Source organism: Panthera leo, chromosome A1 (assembly GCF_018350215.1).
Source record: "Panthera leo isolate Ple1 chromosome A1, P.leo_Ple1_pat1.1, whole genome shotgun sequence".
NCBI classification, from domain to species: domain Eukaryota; kingdom Metazoa; phylum Chordata; class Mammalia; order Carnivora; family Felidae; genus Panthera; species Panthera leo.
The window spans coordinates 82683935-82703267 of record NC_056679.1 but is presented as its reverse complement, the minus strand read 5'-3'; positions in this window follow the sequence as shown (position 1 = coordinate 82703267).

Here is a 19333-nt window from a genome sequence, read left to right as displayed (position 1 = left end):
GATGTGTGTCTGTCAGGCATGGGAAGGCTTCAGGCGGGTAAAGGAGAGACACTGGTAAAGGGAAGAGGAAGGCACTTGGAATCAAGACCTGTTTTGTGTCACCCCAACCGTGCCATTTGCCCGGTGATCTCAGGCCAGCCAGCGGGTCTCAGGCTTTGTTTCCACATGCCTGCATGGTGGCCCAGCCACGGCAGTCCACCCCTGTCATCTTCATCTCCAGCCTCAAGACTAGTGGGGCGGAGGCCAGTGGCCCCACTGGGAGGTAAGGACACTGCTTTGCTCTGCAGTGTTAAGGCAGGGTCTGAACAATCTCACAGTCAAGTTTCTCTTTGGCAAGAGAAAAGCTTCATTCCTAAGGTCTCATGAAGGAAGTAAAGTGACCTAAGCTTGAGGGCAAAACTTTAGAAGGTGAAGGGGTGTACACTAGGGCTTCAGCTTTAGGCTTTCTAAATGACAGCTCGATAATTAATCACATAGGGGAGTGTAAATGGTGCAGCTGCTTTGTAAATGGTCTACCAGTCCCTCCAGTGAATAAACATAGATGTACCTGACCCAGCAATTCCAATTTCTAGGTATGTTCCCAAGAGCAATGAAAACCTATGTCCACACAAAACTTGTAATGGTCTTCGTGGCATTATTCACAATAGCCAAAGAGCAGAGACAACACACATGTCTGTAAACTGTTGAATGGATAAGTGAGATATGGAGTATTCATACAAGGGAATGTTATTGAGCCATAGAAAGGAATGAAGTATGGATACCTGGTACAGCATGAATAAACCTTGAAAACATAGTCTAAGTAAAAGAAACCAGACACAAATACTGGTGTTAGAGGGTTCCACCATGTGAAATGTCCAGAGTAGGCAAATCTGTAGATAGGAAATGCATTAGTGGTTGACTAGGCTGGAGATCGGGAATTGGAGAGTTATGGGGGTGACTTTAAAAGAGTTTAAAAAAGTTTAAAAGAGGCTTTTTTTTAGGTGAAAAAGTGCTTTAAAATGGCCTGTGGTGATGGTTGCACAAGTCTATATGCATCGAATAGTATAGTTTAAAGGGATGAAATTATGGTATGTGAAGTTTTGTAAAACGATCAACCCAATAATTGTTCCCTCCCCTCGCCTTGCTTGGGCCTATGGTTAAACATTTCTAACAAGCAGCCAGACACTCAGCCCATTCCTGCTAAACTGAGCTTCAGAAATGAGAGACGCACACTCTAAGATGGACGTCAGACACGAGGAAGTCTGCAGATGGCCCCTGCTCTAAAATATTGACTTAAAAATATATCAGAGAAAAGAATTCCAATGATCAGGCAGAGGTCTTCAATGAACCAGAGGATATTGAAGAATATGGGCCAAATACAGCTGTGTGTGTGTTGGGGGGCTGGGGGGGCATCTTACATGTCAAAGCCCTTGATAGAATCCCCCAGTTTTTGTAAATAGGAGAGGTACTATATGTGGGGTTGGAGCTGCTGAAATTCCTATGTCCTCCGAGAGAAACTGACTGACGATGATAGAAAATATAGATGAATAAAGTGCAATTGTCTAAAAAGAGTTAATGGGTTCCCCTTAAAAGATGGGGAAAATTGGTGATTGTTGGTCTTAATGGAACACTTCTGCTTTTCCAGACACTGTTTTGTATGTCTTAGTGTATTTGTTCCTCACAAGACAAGCCAATGAGTTATTTGCTATTAGCATCCCCGTTTTCTAGATTAGGAAACTCAGATAGTTGGGTTACTTGCCTAAGATCACACAGCTGGCAAATGGCAGAGCTAGGATAAATTGACAAGCCGGTCCCAGTGGCCAGAGCCCCTGGCCTGCTGTCTCTGGCCATAAGCAGTTTCCTCCAGGTACGTGTATGTGCTAACCAAACACTATCATTTCCCACATGTGCCATTCCATAGCAAAGGTACACTTGTGTGACACCCCTGGGCCATAGCCCTTCTGTATGACCTTGGAGGGCACATCTAGTATTGTCTTCATTTTGGTATCTCCTCCTGGTGTGATGCCTGCTTGCTTATAGAAAGGACTCGATACATAATTTGGATGTATAACAAATGAAGGTGGTTAACTGATTTCTAGATTGGTTTCTATATTTGTCAGCAGTGGGGATAGAAGTATAATTATAAATTATATATATATATATATATATATATATATATATGAACGTATATATATATGAACGTATATATATATGAACGTATATATATATGAATGTATATACATATGAACGTATATATATATGAACGTATATATATATATGAACGTGTATATATATATATATATATATATATATATATCCATTTGCACCCTTATATAGGAAAGTGAGTCTAAGATTCAAATGAGATTATAAGTGGGCAGGTACTCTGAGATCTCAAAAACCTTTTCTGCACAGAAGACATCTTCCGTTTAGGGACTTGATTTTCTTAACGATACCTGATGACAAGTGTGTGGTTGCTAATGAGCTATTGTTCCTCTGGGAGGTCACACCCTGAAAGCTCTGGAGTGGAGATGGCATGAGTGTGTCTCCAGTGACATCCACTTGAGGCTGTTTCTGACTCTGAGGGGTTGCGGTAGCCTGGATAATTAAAATCCGTAGAATTGGTTCAGGACAGGGAACAGTTAAGCCCTATTTCAAAGGAACTGTCCCCAAGGACCCCTCTGGATTAATGTAAATTGTTTTTCCTATACTTTTCATTGCCCAGCTTTTAGGCAAGTGGTTAGGAAACTGGGTAATGGAAAAAAGAGACTCCAGTCTCGATTCCATTTTCATACAGGTTTGCCAGCTGCCTGGTCCCTAGTTCACATTATATCATACATTGGTCTCTCTCTAGCTGAGCACCCCTCGGGACAGGTGTCTTGATCTATGATAGTATTTTTTTTAAATTTATTTGAGATAGAGAGAGGACACAAGAACGTGAGTGGGGGCACAAGTGGGAGATAGGGGCAGAAGGAGAGACAGAATCTTAAGCAGGCCCCTTACTTACTGCAGAACCCAACATGGGGCTCGATCCCACAACTCTAGGATCATGACCTGAGCTGAAATCAAGACTGGGGCGCTCAACCAACTGAGCCACCCAGGCACCCTGCATAGTATTAATACTAGAGCTCCACAGACTTCTTGCAGACACCCATTTTCTCATTTAACCTTTGCAGCAACACTGGGGTGAACAAGGCAAGTGCTTATTATCTCTCTCTTATAGATGAGATTTGGAAAGCGTTTTTTTCCTCTGGTTCTAGAGCTGGTGAGTGATAGTCTGATGTCCACCCCAGGTATCCTATATTCCAAATCACAGCTTGCTTTCTGATCCTATGTTCTTGTTGCTATCCCTCAGAGCATCTGGAAAAGCTTGAGTTCCATAGCAATCTGTTAAATAGTGGTTTCAGGAATCCCTATCGGTTTTACACTTAGGTTTATTTGTGGTCCAATGGAAAATAGTTGCAGTAGAGGCCCCAAAATTCTTTGTACTGGCTGAACGACTAACCAACTCTGAGACCTTTCTGAAGCCAGGGTCCCCTTGCGACCTCAAGGGGTTTAGTGTCCAGACAGGTAAATGGAGGAATAAGAAGTTAAGTGCAAGGCAGTGTTACAGAACCCCTCGAGGGGGTTATGTGCCCTCCCTGGAATTGTAGCCAGTGTCTCATTTGGAATTCCTTCCTTAAATTCCGGGAAGTCTGCCACCCACTCACTTCCCACTTTCTGTAATCACTAAACAATTCCTCCTGGTATGCCCTCACCCCAAGCCTGTGTGCCCCACCTCTGCCAGTAATTGGGGCTGCCCAGGGCACCTGCAGTGCAGACCTGTGCTTAACAAGAGGCAAGATCCTCCAGCTTTTGTTGCTAAGTAGCTGGCTTTTGGTTGCCTGGAGATTATCATGGAATTGAGGCCACAGGTGGGTATCTCATCTGGTGCTGGGATATGCTCAGGTGCCTAAAACCCACCAAACCGTTCTCTCATAGGTCTGCTTTTATTCTAAATCCCTATAACTTCAGGGTAGTACATCCTTCATGTATTTGACATTGGAAATAGCAAGTACACAAAAGATCGTGTTCGATATCCCCAGGATTACTGGGATTGGTGATTCTTCAGGACATAAGAGGAAAGCAAATACCACACATCTGTAAAGCAGGATAAAGGAAAGAACCAGAAATTGAGTGGTGTGTATATAAAGGAGGGGAGGGAAATGGTGCTTTTGAATTTTCCTCAGAGTGACTATTCATTTGTATGGGGAGGAATAAGTCTCCCCGAGTGAGGAGCATTTCAGAAAGGTTCTGTTGGAGAGAGGGTGGCACTAAAATTATTTTAGAAAATGCAGAATGTATAGATCCCTGGCCCCCTGAGCTGATAGTTACCACTTCTTGAGGTTTTGACAGCTTTCAGTTATGCAGATAGGAGGGCTGGATCATTTGGGAGGATTTAACTAGTCCTTTGACAGACAAATGTGCCTGTGTGCCCAGAACGGCACCCTGATGGGACAGCTGTGAGCCCAACTCCCTGAGGCTCACAGAAGAGGGCCTGAGGATCAGAGGAAGAGATACTATGTGGGGTCAGTAGGATCTGACTGGCAAATTGCCGACTTGACACCATTTTAGACTCTGTGGAAGATACAGAAGTGTAAGACACTTGATTTCTATCCCTAGGCTAGTTGAGAAGACACATGTAAAACAGTGCATGAAGGTGTATAGTTATTTCAGTGCTGACCTGTGTAGCATGGACTTCATGAGGTAGGAACCAGATCAGGGGCTCTTGCTCAGACTTCACAGGGTTGGTAAGCCTCCATGGGGGAGGTGGGGTTAGGAATATGTGGGAATCTCACTGACCAGAGCTGAATGTTCTTGGGTGCAACAGGCAATGTGAGGAGAGGGGTTTATCAGAAGTTTTGAGAAAAGGGTGTGACTAAATCAGCGTTTACTTAAATATGTTTGTTTTGTCTTAGACTCCGTGGAGATAAAAAGAGGAGGGAGAGAGGGAGGTATATGAATGTGAGCTCTCCCTCCACACGACTTCATTCCCGATAAACAAATGGATCCAATCCACTGGTCCATATTCTCTGTGGAGGGAGAATCGTCTTCTCCTGCGACTTCAGTTTCTCAGGAACTTAGGCAGGAACCTTTCCCCATGCATGGGGACAGACAGTAGAACTCCCTGGCCCAGCCATGTAGTTGCTAAGTAATCTGTTTCTTGATCATTTTAACAAAAAGAAACAAATATACTTTTGTGGACAGGTAAAACTGATATGTCCACTTCCTGAAGAAAGAAATCCTTGTACAAACTTGAGTCTTTCTTTACCAGATCAGTTGGTTCCGAATAGAAAGATGAAGGACTGAAGACAGAGGAGGCATTAAGAAAACAATGGATGTTGGGGTTGGTTGAATTCTTCACTGCATATAGGTGCTGAATGGAGAGCAGGGAGGTTGGGAATGTAGCCTCCTGCCCACATTGTACAGGGCTCTGCCACTTTCCAGCAATGGGACCTTGGCCTAGTTAACTCACCAGGAAAAATACTAATACCCAGCCCCCTGCCTCATGAGGTTGTCATAACGCTTAAAGGAGAGAACACGCATAAAGTGTTTGGAAGAGTGCCTAACAAATAGTATGTGCTCTGTAAATATTAGAGATGCTGTTGTTTTATCATTGGCCCAAACACAACGCTGAGAAGAACAAGTGTTTTCATTTGTACTGGTGGCACAAAATTGATTGATGGGGGAAGTGAGACCCAAATGCAGACCTTGGATTGAGGGCAGGTGTTCATGGCTGAAGGCACAGGCTAGTTACCAAAGCCAGGCCTGGGCTGTGCAGAGGACAGCAGAGTTCTGGATGCCTCAGGGCTCATCATCTAGCTGAGATGTGGACAGCTCTGAGAACAGAGGACAAGGGACCAGCTTCAGGGTCCATGGAAGCCAGGACTAAACAGCCAGAGTTCATAGATAGGCTCAGTGAGGGGAAACTAGGGAACACCAAAGAGGACGAGGGAAAGTGATGATGGGCATGGTAGGCAGGGTTAATTTTAAAAAAGGTACCCAACTCTGCCTCAAGGATAAGCTTGCTAAAGGCTTTATTTTTATTTTAACCACCAGTGCTCATCACAGGTGCATTCCTTGATCCCCATCACCTATTTCACCCATCCCCTCAACCCCTTCCTCTCTGGTAACTATCAGTTTGTTCTCTATAGCTAGAGTCTGTTTCTTGGTTTCTTGCTCGTTTTTTTCCCTTTGCTCATTTGTTTTGTTTCTTAAATTCCACATATGAACGAAATCATATGGTGTTTATCTTTCTCTGATTGACTTATTTCACATAGCATTGTACTTTCTGGCTCCGTCCATGTTGCAAATGGCAAGATTTCATTACTTTTTATGGCTGAGTAATATTCCATTGTATATATATTCCACATCATCTTTATCCATTTATCAATCCGTGGATCTGTGGGCTGTTTCCATATCTTGGCTATTGTAAATACTGCTACTATAAACATAGGGGTGCATGTATCCCTTTGAATTAGTGCATTTGTGTTCTTTGGGTAAATACCCCATTGTGCAGTTGCCTCCTTTGAGGTACCTCCATACTGTTTTCCACAGTAGCTGTACCAGCTTACATTCCCACCAACAGTGCAAGAGAGGTCCTTTTCCTTCAAATCATCACTAACACTTGTTGTTGTTTCTTATGTTGTTAATTTTAGCCATTCTCTCATGTGTGAGGTGATATAGTGATATTTTAGTTTTGATTTGCATTTCCCTGATGATGAGTAATGTTGAGCATTTGTGTGTGTGTTGGCCATCTGGATGTCTTCTTTGGAGAAATATCTGTTCTTCTGCCCCCTTTTCAACGGAATTATTTGTTTTTTGGGTGTTGAGTTTTATAAGTTTTTTTTATATATATTTTGGATACTAACCCTTCATCAGCTGTGCCATTTGCAAATATATTCTCCCATTCCATAGTTTGCCTTTTAGTTTTGTTGATTGTGTTCTTCACTGTACGGAAGTGGTTTTTTTTGTTTTGTTTTGTTTTTGTTTTGTTTTTTTTGTTTGTTTGTTTGTTTGTTTTATGTAATCCCAATAGTTTATTTTTGCTTTTATTCCCCTTGCCTCAGGAGATCTCTCTTTAAAAAACGTTGCCATAGCTGATGTCAGAGAAATTAGTGCCTGTGTTCTAGTCTAGGATTTTTATGGTTTCAGGTATCACATTTAGGTCTTTAATCCATTTTGAATGTATTTTTGTGCATGGTATAAGAAATTGGCTGTTTCATTCTTTTGCATGTAGCTGTCCAGTTTTCCCAGCACCATCTGTTGAAGAGACTGTCTTTTTACCATTGGATATTCTTTTCTGCTTTGTCAAAGAGTGATTAACCATATCATGTGGGTTAATTTCTGAGTTTTCTATTCTGTTCCATTGATATGTGTGTCTATTTTTGTGCTGGTACCATATGTCTTGGTCACTACAACTTTGTAATATAACTTGAAGTCCGGAATTGTGAAGCCTACACTTTTGCTTTTCTTTTTCAAGATTGCTTGGGCTATCCGGGGTCTTTATTGGTTCCATACAAATTTTAGGATTGTTTGTTCTACTTCTGTGAAAAATGCTGTTGGTATTTTGATAGGGATTGTATTAAATGTGTAGATTCCTTTCAGTAGTATAGACATTTTAACATTATTTGTTCTTCCAATCCATGAGCAATGGAAGGCCTATCCATTTCTTTGTGTCTTCTTCAGTTTCTTTCATCAGTGTGTTATAGTTTTCAGAGTGTAGGTCTTTCACCTCTTTGGTTAGGTTTATTCCTAGGTGTCTTACTTTTGGTGCAATTGTAAATGGGTCTGTTTTCTTAATTTCTCTTTTCTGCTGCTTCATTATTTGTGTATAGAAATACACACAAATAATCTTTTGTGTGTATTTCTGAATACACACAATCTGCATTTTTCTGTACATTGATTTTATGTCCTGCAACTTACTGAATTCAATTATCAATTCTATCAGGGTTTTTTTTTTGTGCAGTGTTTTGGATTTTTTATACATATTGTATCATGTCACCTGCAAATAGTGAAAGCTTTACTTCTTCCTTACTGACTTGGATGCTTTTATTTCTTTTTGTTGTCTGATTGCAGTGGCTAGGACTCCCAGCAAAAAGAGAAATATCTGGAGCCTGGTGTCAGGCCACCAGGACTTGTGGATTATTCTTTAAAATGACGAGTTGCTCATTTCTGAGATTTAGGTCATGTACTGAAGGGTGAGGGTTTTCCCCTTTCCTTTATTACAGGCATGATAAACTTGCAAATTGTTCTCATACTTATCTCCCCTGACCTCTTAAGCATCCTTCATTTTACCAAATCTTATCAGCAAGTAATTACTATGTACGGAAGATATGCCCAGCCAGCAATGAACCCAGGAGAGAATGCTGGAACATAAGCATCAGGAGCTCACTGGCTGGTCAAGAAGCACTTTGATAGAGCTTACTCTTAAGAACTAAGATCCATGATGTTGATGCAAGAAAGCTTCTGTGGATCGTTGACCATCGTGGGGTGGGAAGTCCTGGACCTACTTCCAGCAACAGGTGAAATTTGGGCAAGAACTTCAAGGTTTTCCATAAGCAGACAGATTTCAGGTGTTCCCTGAGGATGGGAGTCCATGAGGAGTCAAGGTTAATGTAGGTGGGTAGAATCAGATTGGGAGAATTCAGTGGGGTAGAATATTAGAATCCTTAGTACCATCTACTTTTGGTTAGCCATTTATAGGAGGACATTGTGCCAGTTTCTCTTACATCCCAGGAAACTGGGGACTTGGATTTCACATACTTGTGCAGTATCAATAACTCAGAAATCTTGAGAATTGACCAGGTTAGCAGGCATGAATTTTCAGTCTGCTGCTCAGCAGCTGAACTGAATGTTCTGGGGCTTACAATGATATTCATGGACACTTGGCTGGCTAAGTTTGAATTTTCCTTTCTCCAGGGCCCTGGTCAAGGGTGTGTGTGGGTAGGAGGGTTATCCACTCCTTGTTTCAGGGTGACTGCCATACATAACCACTGTCTTCAAGGAAAAGCCTGACAGAAGTAAATTTCCATTACACAGCCAGTCTGGAAGCAGCTAGTGAATTCAATGATTTATGTGAGTGCCTACAGCCCTAATAACCCTTTGTGCATTGTGATGATAGTGATGGTGGTAGAGGTGGAGGTGATGGTGATGAGGGTATTTACGAGAGTGGTAGTGGTGATGGTGGTAGTGAAGGTGGTGGTGATCATTATGGAGGTAGTGATCATGGTGATGATAGAGGTGGTGGTAGACACGATGGAAGTGATGGTGGTAATGATGATGGTGATGATGGGAGCAGTGATGATTTTGGAGGTAGTGGTGATAGTGATATTAATGATGATGGAGGGGTGATGGTGGTGATGGGAATAGTCATGACGATGATGGTGGTAAAGAAGAGACTTTGTACTTGTGTAATACTGGCAGATCACATAGCTCTTCCATACAGGTAATCTTACTTGAGCCTAAAGCAAAATAGTGAGGTAGACAGAGAAGGTAGTGTTATTGGGGCACCTGGTTAGCTCAATTGGCTAAGCATCAACTCTTGGTTTTGGCTCAGGCCATGATCTCAAGGTTCATGGTATTGTGCCCCACATCAGACTTTGCACTGACAGCGTGGAACCTGCTTGAGATACTCCCTTTCCCTCTTTCACTTCCCCTCCCCTGCTCATGCTCTCTCTTGATCTCTCAAAATAAATTAATGAACTTAAAAAAAAAAACAGTAGTGCTATTTCCCATTGAAAAATGGAGGCTGAGATTCAGAGAATTTGTAAGATAGGGCTGTGAGTGTATGTGTGTGTGTGTGTGTGTGTGTGTGTGTGTGTGTGTTTAATACCACTGTGTTTCTTGTCAGTGAGTATTAAACGAGTGGCTTATATATCTATGGCTAGAAGTGTTCAGACAGGAAGGATCTGCTGTGGGCCAGAAGCACCAAAATGGTTTCTGGAAATGAAATTTGGGGTTAGAAGTTTGGGCTGGGAAGTAGAACACAGGCCAGTCAAAGGTGTGAGAATGTGTGTATGTGTATCTGTGATTACGAGTGTTGGTGGAAGGGGTGTTTTCAGAGAAGAGGGAGATTTAAAAGTAAAGACATTGGGGCGCCTGGGTGGCTCAGTCGGTTAAGCGTCCGACTTCGGCTCAGGTCATGATCTCGCGGTCCGTGAGTTTGAGCCCCGTGTCGGGCTCTGTGCTGACAGCTCAGAGCCTGGAGCCTGTTTCGGATTCTGTGTCTCCCTCTCTCTGACCCTCCCCCATTCATGCTCTGTCTCTCCCTGTCTCAAAAATAAATAAACGTTAAAAATTAAAAAAAAAAGTAAAGACATAATTTGTGAACTAACGAATTTGATTATAACTCCCTTGAATCAGAATGTAGAGAAGGGAAGGAAATTAATATTTGTTGAGTCTCTTCAACGTGCCAAGCCCTATGCTTTTTATACATCCTTAAAAAATGAACTCTTGTGGGGGTACCTGGGTGGCTCCGTTGGTTGAGCGGCCGACTTCAGCTCAGGTCATGATCTCACGGTCCGTGAGTTCCAGCCCCGCGTGGGGCTCTGTGCTGACAGCTTAGAGCCTGGAGCCTGTTTCAGATTCTGTGTCTCCCTCTCTCTATCTGACCCTCCCGCGTTCATGCTCTGTCTCTCTCTGTCTCAAAAATAAATAAACGTTAAAAAAATTAAAAAAAATAATAAAAGAAAATTAAAAAAAAAAGTTTAAAAAAAATGAACTCTTGAGGTTTCCTGGGTGGCTCGGTTAAGTGCCTGACTTCACCTCAGGTCATGATCTCACAGTTCATAAGTTTGAGCCCCACATCGGGCTCTGTGCTGACAGTGGAGAGCCTGGAGCCTGTTTCAGATTCTGTGTCTCCCTCTCTGCCCTTCCCCTCCTCACGCTCTGTGTGCCTCTCTCTCTCAAAAATAAACATTAAGTTTTTTTTAAATAAAAAGTGCACTTTTATATACATCATCCAGTTTAATACACACACACACACACACACACACACACACACACACATGAAGTAGGAATTATCTTCATTTTACACAGTTGGGAACTGATGCATAAGATTAATAAATACCTCCCTCAAGGTCACCTAGGAAAGTCACATGAATCCAGGCCCATATGACTCAAAGGCTATCTTTCTATAGCACCTTAGTGCCTAGCCAAGACCAAGCATGCTATGTGCCAGTCTGTGATGGCTGGTCCACAGATATGCAGCCTGGCATATGTTACTGGATTCTGTGCCTCAGGCAGAAGGACATTAGAGAGAGGAACTGCAAACCAACAGGAGGCACCATACTTCTCCTCTATGCTGGTATGTTCTCTTGCAGTGGATTTGAATATTTGTCTTCTCATTAAACAGTTAAGCATAAAATTGCCCGCTGCTGATACATGCTGAGAAAAAAATACACCTTTATTTCTCTTCAGTTCTAGAAAGAATTTTCTGTAGTGACTTTGAGTAGTTGGAGACTTCTGAGGTTTCATTCAAATGCATGCCTTCTGTGGTAACTGCTGCCTAGTACATAAACTATAACCTGGTGGGGGTGGGCCAGCAGGGGGACAGAAGGAGGTGGGCTGAAGCAGACTTATCTTCCAAGAGCCCAGGACCTGGGGAAGGGTGTTTGGCTTTTGCATGTTCTTTGGGGCTCTAAGACAGTGTCCCGCCACTAAACTCCTTGACTTTAAGATTTCCTCTCCATTCCATCTCTAAGCTCTAGTTCTAGAGTATCTTACTCCATGTTGTGTCCTCTGAAAGGAAGTGGTTTAACCCCTGTGTCCACCAAAAGTTTTGCTTTGGGTGTGTAGTCATGGATTACAGTTCAGACTCCTAGCATTAATGCTTTGCATTGGAATGTAACTTAAATAACTTCCTGGACACATCCATTATTTCATTTTAGTCCTTCCACAACCATGTGTCTAGAAGAGATGGTAGAGAAAATATCCAAAGTTGGGCTTATTTTTGAGAGAGAGAGACACACAGAGCACAAGCAGGGGAAGGGCAGAGAGGGAGGGAGACACAGAATCCCAAGCAGCTCCAGGCTCTGAGTTGTCAGCATAGAGCGACATGGAATTTTCTACAATTGTTGGTCTATTGTTTCCTTTATTTCTGAGAGGGATTTGATCCCTTAGAATATAGTCAGGGATGGCAGGATTCCCTTGCATGTGGTGAGGCATAAAGAAGTGGGGAAGGAAAGGACCGTGCATAGATGGATTCTGAGAGCCCTCCTGCATTATTTGTACCACCCTGTGCCTCACATGGGTTTCCCACCCAGGCACCCTAATCCTGGTATTGATCAATTAATAAAGCAATATAATTTAATTCTACCTTGAAAAATATCATATATATGAAAATAACACAGACACATATGACATAGAAACATAAAATAGAAAACACCCCACCAAGAAAACACCCCACCATAAGAAACAAACATATTTAGCATACTATAGAATGGAGTGTTCTTGAATAAATCCTATCACTATCTTATCTAGGGTTTTGTAAGATTTCATGTCTACCCACAATACACAGACACAGTATAGAACTGTCATGACTCTGTTTGGATGATCTTCAGAAAGAGGTTCTTCTGTGTCTTTCATGCCAATGGTGGTTCCTTACATATCTCATCAATATCAACGTTGGTACTAGGCCTTGTTAGATTCAGTTGAATTATGAATAAAAAATTCCTAGTACTCACCAGTGATCTGAAGCCCATTGTTCACAATGGACAATTGGTAATGTTAACATACTCAACAAAGTGGCTCTTTCATTTCAATCTGCAGTCATTCAGATAAAAGGAGTTTACAACCATTTCCAAAATTTTGTTATAAGGCTTCCAATGCCTACATTCCCATATAATTCAAATAACCAGTATCGTGTAAAGATATGTCAGCTTCTTTGCATATAATCCTACGTTGTTGTCAATGCTAGGTACCCATAGATTGACATTTAAGTAAACCACGATGAGGTTTTCCACCAAGGTCACCTATCTTATTTGTACCTCCCTTCCTTTATTTACACCTACCCCAGGAAAACAGTGTTTGTAGTTTTTGTTTATTTGTTTGTATGTTTTCACAGAAGTCAGCCAAATATATTCAATAAATGTTATAATAATATTTCTGTTTCCAAAACAGACTGAAGAAAAGCTGATATAATTTTACTCTGTTTGGATTTCAATACAGCTTTCTTTGATTTTTAATTCTATTAATACTGTTTTTTGTTTGTTTGTTTGTTTGTTTGTTTTGTGTGTGTGTGTGTGTGTGTGTGAGTGGCCTAGCAAAAACAGAAATGTCCATCATCTTTTCTGTGTTGGGAACACTCTGAAGTTTATGTAAGTAAGACTGAGTGTCTTAATGATAACATCACTGAAAGGACTGGGCTTACACTGCAGTGACCCAAGCACTTGTCCAAATGAAACACTCTGTGCTCACATAAGTACAGGGAGGGGAGTTCTCATCCACTCCCTGCCTCCCACTCTGTTTCCATATATTCCAGGAGCAGATATGCCAAGGGGAGCCCTGAAGTGTGCTGTATTCCTGAAATACACCACAGCACTAGAGGCACCTGCGTGGCTCGGTCGGTTAAGTGTCCGAATTCAGCTCAGGTCATAATCTCACCATCCGTGAACCCAAGCCCCATGTCGGGCTCTGTGCTGACACCTCAGAGCCTGGAGCCTGCTTCACATTCTGTGTCTTTCCCTCTCTCTCTTCCCCTCCCCTGCTCATGCTCTGTCTCAAAAATAAATAATAAAAACATTTTTTAAAAAAAAAATAAAAAAAGATATACACCACAGCAGTGTGAAAACTTTAGTATAAACATATCAAAATGGATTGAAAATAAGTGCCCCACTTCATCAGATGTGTGTAAATATCCTCTCTATGTGGATGCCTTTTACTTCCCTTTCTTTCTAACTTTACCCTATATCTGTGTTCCTAGCTTATCAAAGCATCTGACACAGGTTGTGTGTGTGAGTGTTGGTACTTACACATTTCTATGATCATGGCTCCTAACTGAGAAACAGCTGTAGAAAAGTGTTTTATATTTCTCTTTCATAAAAACATTAAATTATGTTTTTACCAAAGAACCAGTTGTACCTAAAAAAGAAAACCATCTCATTTCTTTGTTTACGGTGGTCAATAGCAAGCCAAAAAGATCATTTTGGAAATTATTATTGTTAATTATGATAAAGTACTGAATTCTTGTTGAAAGCCACAAATTGATATTTTGTACCTGCCTGATTCTTTTTGCAGACTTGAACTTATACATAAGACACCTTCAGGAAAGTAAATGCAATTGAAAAATCACAAATTACACTCTTCAATTGCCAGCTACTTTTAATTAGAATCCAAAATTATTTATTTATTTGAGATAGAGAGATAGAGCAGGGGAGCGACAGAGAGAGGGAAGGAGCAAGAGAATCCAAGCAGGGTCCACACTGTCAGAACAGATCCCGATATGAGGCTCAAACACAGGAAATGTGAGATCATTACCTGAGCCAAAAGAGCTAGGCACTTAACTGACTGAGCAACCAAGGCACCCCTTGCAGTGCATATTTTTAGTACTGAGAGAGGTAAATTGGGCATTTAGACACACACGTCACAAGTTTTGTGTCGGACTTCCCACTTGATGTGTTCCAGGATTTCCGTGTGTGTACTGTTAGTAGTGTTAGTGCACATTAGTGCACATGCCAGCATGTGTACTTACATCTGCTGTTGTGTGTGCTAATGTGTCCTAGGTGTGCCAATGGGCATACAGCTAGTGCCAGTGTGTAAATGTGTGTATACTAGTGTGTGTAATTATTTCTGCTATTGTGTGCTAGTATGTGTTCTAGGTGTGCCAGTGAGCCTACAGCTAGTGCTAGTGTGGAAACTTTGTATACTAGCATGTGTACTTGTGCCTGCTAGGGTGTGTGCTAATATGTGTCCTAGGCGTGCCAGTGAGTGTACAACTACTGCTTGTGTGTGCTCATGTGTATACTAGCATGTGTACTTGCATATGATAGTGTGTGTGCTCATAGGTGTACTCGTGTGAACTAATATTTGGAAATTAGTATGTGTACTAGTGTGTGTTAGTGTGTATGAGATGTGCTAATGTATGCTAGTATGTACTAGTGTGTATACTAGTCGATGCCAGTGTGTTCACTAGTGTGCACTAGTACTAGCTTGTGTGCTAATGTGTAATAGGTTTGCAAGTCTGTGTACTAGGTTCAGTATAGCATGTGTGTTATTGTGTATTGATGTGTAGTAGTATGTACTGAACATACTACTATGTGTACTGACATACACCAGTTGTATACTAGTGTGTACTAGTGCATGTACTAGCTGTGTACTTATATTTGTCCTAGTATGAGTACTAGCTTGTGTGCTATTGTGTGCTAGTGAGTAGTAGAGTGTGCTAGACATGCTAATGTGAACTAGTCTGTGTACTATACGCCCATGTTTGTACTAGCATTTGCTAGTTTCTGTGTGCTACTGTGTGCTCATGGACACTCATTAGAGTAAAGGAGGATTGCATTACAAATACCATCATGGCAGCATCCCAGGTGGATGTCCAGTGCACACATGATGTCATAGAGGACCAGCCAATCAGAATCTCCCCAGCCTGGGGTTCTCAGGTGGGCAATGAAGTTTGGAAGTGAAGACAGAGGTTGAAGCAGGAGACACCCGCCCCCCCCCCCCACCCCGGCTTCTACAGTCACAGGCTCAAGACCCTCCCCAAAGCAGGATGCTGGCATAGCTCCTGTGGTTCTACCACCTGGAATCCCTCCCTCCTACCTGCCTGCTGAGTTTGCAGTTATCTGCTTCAGGTATGTTCCTTTTTAGGGAATGTCCATCACTTGTGCTCTAAATTAGTTTTACATGAAATACCTAAGACTGAATCTTTGCCCTACCATGTGCTGTCTTAAGACAATTTCTTAATTTCAGTAAGCCTGAGTTTCATTCTCTATAACATGACATCATGTGCATATCTTGTTAGGGTTGTGTGTGGTTTAAATGAGATCATGCATATGAAACCCTGTGCACAGTGTCTATCCTTAGAATGTGCCCAGTCAGGATCACCGTTATTATTACCTTCAATGTCACTAAATATTCATGTCCTCACAATGTATCTTCTTACACATTACATAGTAGTTTTGTTTGTTTTTGAGATATAATTGGTATATAACAGTATTAGGCATACAAAATAATGATTTGATATTTGTATATAGTGTGAAAATATCAACAGAACATGTACTTAATATTCATCACCATGCATATTTACATTTTTTCTTCTAGTGAAAATCAACTCTCTTAATATCTTTCAAATAGACAAGATCATTAGCTATAGTCACCATGCTGCATGTTAGCTATATGCCCAGGATTTGTGTGTCTAACTGGAAGTTTATACTTTTTGACCACTTTCACCCATTTTACCCACTTCCTGACCCCACGTCAGAACTACCAATCTCTTATTTGTATCTAGGAGTTTTATTGTTTTTTTTTTTAATTCCACATATAAATGATAATGTGTATTTGTTTCTGACTTACTTCAGTTAGCATAATGCACTCAAGGTCAATCCATGTTGACACAAATGGCCAGATTTAATTATTTTTATGGCTAAATTGTACTCGTGTGTGTGTGTGTGTGTGTGTGTGTGTGTGTGCGCGCGTGCACGCGATGTTTTCTGTACCCATAATCCATCTATGGTCATATAGGCTGTTTCCAGAGGTTGGCTATTGTAAACAATGCTGCAGTTATTGTGGGTGTGGATATATATTTTAGGATTAGCATTTTTGTTTACTTCAGATTAATACCCAGAAGTGAATTTCTGGAATGTATGTTAGTTTCAGTTTTAATTTTTGAGGAAACACCATGCTGTTATCCAGAGGGATCGTACCAAGTTATATTCCCACCAACTGTGCACAGGATTGCCTTTTCTCCACAGTATTGCCAACACTTGTTATCTCTTGTCTTTTTAGTGAAACCCATTGGGATAGGTGTGAGGTGATAGCTCTTTGTGTTTTTTATTGTGATTTTCCTGCTGGTCAGCACTTTCCATGGTTTCATTGGATGAATGGCTGTTTTGCTATTGAGTTGTAGAAACTATTTTATTTTTATATTTTGGAGAGTAGACCCTTTTTTAGATTAAAATTTGAGAGTATTTTACCAATTCATTAGGTTGCCCTTTCATTTTTATTGGTGGTTTCTGTCGATGTGCAAAACTCTTAGTCTGATGTAGTCCCACTTGTTTATTTTTACATTTATTTACTTGTGGTGTGAAATCCCTCCAAAAAATTCATCGCAAACACTGATGTCATGATACTTACCACTTACATTCTCTTCTAGCAGTTTTATGGTTTCACGTCTTATGTTTCACTCCTTAACATATTTTGAAGAGACTTTTAGGTGTGGTTGAAGATAGGGGTCCAGGTTCATTTTTCAGCATGTGGCTTGCGATTCTCCCAGGACCATTTATTGAAGAGACTGTTCTTTCACCATTTTGTGTCCTTGACTTCTTTGTTGTAAATCATTAACTCTATGTATATGGGTTCATTTCTATTCTCTATTTTCTGTTCCCTTGATCCATGTGTTTATTTTTATGCCAGTACCATGCTGTTTTGTGCACTATGTCTGTAATTGGAGCTTATTTGTGATTTTTATAGGAGTTATTTTATGAGCATATAGTGAAATTTAGTAAGTGGCACATGGGCAGGTTGTCTCCTTAGTGATTCCCTTGTCTGGCTCACAAATGGAAGATAGTCTCATGGAAGAAGAGTCATTCCTGTGTACAAATAGTCACTTCTAACTGCAGCCACCATCCCCACATCCTAAATCCTGGTCTTGTGGATTTCATGCTGTGTATAAAAACACATTTGAGCATGAATACAGTTGAAAAATGGATGTGTGGTTCCGGCTTCATGGGCAAAAAGCATTTCCTGGTGGAGTATACATTTATAAAGTTTGAGATAACTGATTTAAAGCACAGAGGGACCCGTTCTGTCTAGGAGGAGGATGGGATACATTTGGGGTGTGCTAAGCCATAAAGAAAAGGGGTGAATGGGATTTAGAGTGGAATCTAGCTTTGAGGTGAGGTGGCTCTCAGTCATGAGTGTTTGATGAAAGATTGGCCCTGTAAAGTCATGGCCAAAGCTACCACCAGGGCCCTAATGCTTAAAAACCTTTAAAGGCTATGTGTTGTTCTGAGATGAGGTCAAAAGGTAGTCTCCTTGGCTCTCTGTGTTCCACTCTCTGCTCCAGACCCAATCCCTCCTCCTCTGGCCAATGAGAGTTGTTTTTTTTTTCCCTTTGGGCTACCAAGCACCTCCCCCAACTCATGTATCACTCCCACTGTAGACATGTCCCTGGTGCCCTTTGTAGCACTTACCAGTTAAACAGGCTCCATGAAGGCAGCGACCAAATGTGTCTCCCCTGCTCCTGATGTATCTATACTGTTGATACAATGGTAACAGATAGCAAGTGCTTGATGCGTGTTTGCCCAACAGAGAAGGAGCCAGTTGTGTCAGGCTCTGTCTTTGGTACTGACAATACAGAGAAAATAGTGTCTGTCTTCTAGGAGCTCCTGACAGAACAGTGGAAGAAACAGATAGCTGATAGGTAGTTGCTGTGCTGTGGAATAAGTGTTCTGATAGGAGAAAATCCAGGGTATTCTCAGAACACACATGGACCTGGCTGTCAAAGACAACTTCCCAGAGAACAGGAAACTCAAAAGGGCATTTGAACATAGCCAGAGGAAAGGGAGGGGAAAGATGTTACCTGTAGACTCCCTCTGGTGGTGGGTAATCATCCACCCTCTCTTTTCTAAAGAGGTACCTTCATGGCCACATTCTCATTTCTTGTCTCCTTACCTGTGGTCTCTTTAAGCCTCTCTTCTACTCCTTCCACTGCCTTATGGCATCTGCTTGCAAGCTTTTCATTTGTATTAGTTCACTGTCCCCTGTGGTCTCTGGTCTCTAACAATAATAAAATATATAAGCCAAAGAAAAAGGTGGTGCATCCATACAATTGGGTAGAGTTCCACAATGAAAAGAGATAATATCTCACATGGCACGTATGAACCTCAAAAGTACATCATATTAAATGAAATAAACCATATAGAAAAGACCATATAATGTATGATTTCCCTGACAAAAGTTATACATTAAAATAATCCTTCAAAATAGAATGTAGGTTTGTCCAGCTATGTAGGTCAAAATATTCCAAGTTTATAATCTTGCTATGTGAGTCACTACACATTTCAAAAGCATTGAATTGTTTTTTTTTAATATCTGTGATTGTATTTAAATTATGGATTAATAAATCTAATAAAATAAATATACAAATACACTTAAA